Here is a 4,650-nt window from a genome sequence, read left to right as displayed (position 1 = left end):
TCTCCAGGGATGAGTCCCCTGAGAGGCTTTCCCTGCACCAGGAGATGACCCTGCACCTTTGTACATATAAGCCACAAGTAGCGAGCACATGTGGTTGGAAGGCGAAGGAAAAGGAAGGATTGGGGGTTAGATCTGATCAAAACACATTACATGAATGTATGAAATCCTCAAACAACAGAAGAAATAATAAATGGTTGTCATTATCTCAGCTGCAGAAAGAATGAATTGAGAGAACAATGCGATGACAGGATCATAAGCAAATTAGGTGGAGGAAGGACAAACTTAACAATCACAGTCATCAGTTAGGATTGTCATACATCAGTGAGGCCAGCACTAATGGATATAAAGCCGGTACAGGAATCAGAAAATAGATGCCAAAGATTTCTATATGCTATTGTTTTAATCTTGGCCCAGTTTAAAAAATAATTTAAGGACAGACGAGACTTAAATAAAATAATTAATAACACAAAATCTAGTTTTATTTGATTTTGAACTATGAAAAGAGAATAGTTTTTATGGACCCGTGGAACAGTCATTAAACTTAGCCAGAAAGAAAATATGATAAGTTCTTAACATAATAATGATAGAGGTAACAGTTTCTAATAAGTATGCATTAGTCCTAAAGTTAATATACAAATTGGGAAACAAACAAAAATTTCATGCTACCTCAGAGTCAGAGGACTCTGTCTTCTAAAGACAAATATATTTTTGAACTCTGAAACTGGTTAAAGAGACTCTTGAAGAAATGAATACAACACTAAAATCTTAATGTACAAGTTATAATACAAGCAGATGGATTAAACATTTAAATTAAAACCTTTGAAAAATCTTCAACAAATGTAATAAAATGGAAATAATAACTGGCAAAATTATGAGCTACCCTCATTTACTACCTATTTTTGAGAAGCCTATAACATTCAGTTTCTTGACTTTGATAACTATGAGAAAAACAAAAAATATGTGAGCAGAGGCTGGAGAGAAAGATGTACAGCTAAGAGATCTTCTGCTTCTGCAGAAGTTATGGGTTTAATTCCCAGAACCTATGACAGGAGGCTTACAACTACTTGTCATAGTGAGAATTCTGGAATTTAGGTTTCTTTAAGAAAACACAGAAGTATTATAAGACTATGTTTTTGTTTTAATCCTAGGTGTGGGCTATGAGGCTGCTTCAGATTGTCCACAGTACCTGACTATGATTTGCCTCATGCTCTAACAGAAGCATGATTTCACCAGCTGCAGATAGTTCGTGCAATGGTGTGACAACTGGAATTCTGGGGAATGTTCAGAGGGTCTATAAATGCTAGGGCCCTGTGAGGAGGGATGGTATGCATTGAGGTCGTTGGTTGTTGATGGTCACAGTTTGTTAAACAGTCATGCGCAAAGAAGAAACAACAAGAAGAAATTAGATAACCTTATGGCTGAGATCAAACTTGCCCCAAGGAACACGACACACCTAACCAAGAGGAAGAGGACTAATGATAATGTTGCCCTCTTTCTGACCCATGACTTTATTCAGGGATCTCCTTCCTTTCCTTTCTATTTTTTTTTTCTATCTTATCTAGTGTTAGGGGGTTAGAAGGGTAGAAAAAAAATGGGGGTGGAGAAGGTGGAAGAAAGAAAAACCCACGAAATAGTAAAAGACCTGTTACAACCTGTAAGTCTAGCTCTAGGGAATCCAACACCCTCTGTGGCCTCCATTCATGTGGCACACACACACATATATAGACACACAAACATACACATAAAATTAATTCTTAAAATTATATGCCTAATTTATATGTACATATTACATACATATGTAAATATGTATATATGTCATATATGTTTACATATAAATTATGTATAACCTTTCTAAAATACAGTGGGGGACTAACCAGAAAGAACACTAAATTAAACCTAAGAATTTACCTAAGTCAATAATTTGCAAATAAATTTGAGGAAAACTGAGATAATGCTCACTAACATTGTTTGAAACAAGCATCTTGGCATTGGTAAACAAGCTGATGATTTTGACATGAAAAAGTTACCCCTGTTGTGGGGGTGAACTTCAGTCCTCTGGCCAGTCTCCTTATAAAAGAAGACCAACAGAAGCCATTACCGCTGCTGAGGCAGAGACTAGAACGATATAGTCACAATAGCCATCAGCTGGAAAAGGTCAGGACTGCCTTCTCTCCAGAGCCTCCAGTAGGAGTCATGACCAGGATGATTGCATGAATTCAGACCTCTGATTTCCAGGTTTGGAAGAAAGCATATCTGTAGTATACCCTACTACAATTCTGGCAATTTGTTGGAGCAACCAAGAAATTAACACAAAATGAAATGTGTATATCTCTCTCTCTCTTTCACTGTTCCAAATTTATTTGGTGTTTTCATTGGCATGACACTTGGATAGTTGGTTGCATTATCCATATGCAAATCTTATTTTACACTACAGACATATATAATACACAAAATAGTATCCTTTAGAACAGTTATTCACAAGATATGCATAATGGACTTGCACACTGGAGCCAGGTTGTGACTAACTGGAAAGTCGTTGGCCTAGGCATGTTTGGTGAGGGTGAGCAGCACAGTGACACAGCAGGCTCGTAGGATAACTGAAGCCTGCACACAGTTGGCAGTGTGTCTCGCGGACAGTGGACTGTCACACTAACCAGGTTAGCACTGCACAAGTACCACTCAGCATGGGGGTAGAGCTGTGGGAACTGGAGTTTGCCCCTGCCCACCTGAACGCAAACTGCACTAACCACAGCTCAGATGAGGAGGAGATGGTGTATGGTCTCCATAGAGACCCTGCCGCAGCCTGGCCAGTGAAGTGCCAGGACATGGGGGGACTTTAGAACTGCAGCTCTTTCTGGATCCCCCAGAGCGTCTCTGCAGTCTTCTTCAGGCAGGCTTCAACTTGAGGAGTCGGAGTCACCTTCACAGCATCTGAGATTCCATTTTGTCCCAGGACACGAGACACTGAGGAAGACATCATCCTTGATTCGAAAGAGACTCCTGATCACGGTGGAAATGGGGTGCACCCGCCTAGGATTATTATGTTGTTCCCCAAGTCAGCCACAGACAGCCGATGGCGCAAGACGTATAACGTTTTAGTTTGATCACCTCATAGGCGCTGTCAACCACCTGCTTGTGAACCTTCCTCCACTGCTCCTTTTCTGCATGTGCCCAGTTCTGGGTTCAGTTTCTTCAGGGAGAGACTGGAAACATTCGTGCCACTCCACACAGGAACACTGGAGTCTCTGTGTTCCCCCAGGAACCACCCATGACAGTTTAGTGGGTGAGTTCCCACCCTTTCTCCCATCAGGTAACAGAACTGAGCAGAATCCAGACTGCAACCACATCCAATAACTCATCTTTTGAGAAAACCACTTATTTTCCAAGCTATGTAGGTCAAGATATCCGGCAATGAGCAGCTTGCAATTTGGACTGTACTTCATGATGTTGGGAATGGTGAACTTGAAGATGTTCATATTTCACTGCACCAAACATGAGTCGGCTCTCTCCCTCTTGCTGATGGGCTGCTACTGTGATAATGACCAGCTTGGAGTTTGCAGTCACACTATGATCTTTGCCAGAGACAATTTTTGGTGTTCTAAAGAAAAGGCTGCCATGCTGGAGATCCATCATCTTGCCTTTCAAAAAGTCCTGACGTCAGCAAGGGCAAGCTCATCTGCTGAGTCCTTCATTAAGATACTGATGGCACAAGCCCTGCCAACAGCACCAACCCCAGCAACTGTAATCTTGTTCTGGGGACCCTGCTCTGAGTTTGAGCCTTTTGGGACTGGTAGTACCATGATGTGGGACATTGGGTGTGCACCAGCATGGTCTTGGGTTGGTGACAGTGGCTCTGGCGCCAAAATGTGTGTCTCTTAAGTAGATGGTTCTCTCAGTTTCAAAGCATATGTAGTATGGCTCGCATTTCCTCCCTGTGCTAATTCCTATCCTGACAGTCTTTCCCTATATACAAATAAAAGAATGTACAAAGGCCCTGAGGCGAGAAAGAATCTGTACAAGAAGTGATAAACTGGGGAGGGCACCCGAGGACCCTTTCCAGGACTGTCTGCAACCCAGGATGAAGTCTGTTGCCTTCTGTTAAGATAAGTTATAGTTACGGAGACTTCATCTGATGGGATCCCAAGGTCTACTCAGGTTAATAATGAAAGAAACAGAAAATGCCACAAAGGAAAAAAAGAAATAGGAATGAACTAATAAGGCAGAAATATCTCCTTTACAAGTCGATTGACCTCTAGTTATTGAGCTCAAGAATGGATTTTTAAAAAATACATGGCACAAAATACTGGCACTAGGTAGTTCAACATCTCAACCCACGCTGTATATTCAAATAAAGTGGAGTGAGTTAGAGCAAGTGATTGCCTGTGCCCGTTTTCATTTCATTGTTTGGCTGTTTGCATTACAGTACATTCAATATTTTTGTCACGGATTATTAAAAGAAACCAGGAACAGCTGTTGGCGGCTGCAAGATTATTTGTTTGAAGTACCATTCTACTCCTCTGAAAGAATGCTTGCATACACATGCACGAGGATACGAGAGACAGAGAGAGAGAGAGAGAGAGAGAGAGAGAGAGAGAGAGAGAGAGAGGAGGGAGAGGGCTGGAGAGAGAGAAAGGGAGGGAGGGAGAGATG

At 41.5% G+C, this 4,650-nt stretch overlaps 1 pseudogene; it reads right to left on the bottom strand.

Annotated features, from left to right (window-relative positions):
- Nucleotides 1-2,836: 2,836 nt before the first annotated feature.
- LOC129671503 (L-lactate dehydrogenase A chain-like) lies at nt 2,837-3,761 on the bottom strand (annotated as a pseudogene).
- Between the last annotated feature and the right edge of the window lie 889 nt (nt 3,762-4,650).

This window comes from Psammomys obesus, unplaced genomic scaffold (genome assembly GCF_907164565.1).
Source record: "Psammomys obesus unplaced genomic scaffold, mPsaObe1.curated_primary_1811, whole genome shotgun sequence".
In the NCBI taxonomy this organism is placed as follows: Eukaryota; Metazoa; Chordata; class Mammalia; order Rodentia; family Muridae; genus Psammomys; species Psammomys obesus.
This window is presented reverse-complemented; position numbering and strand designations above follow the sequence as displayed.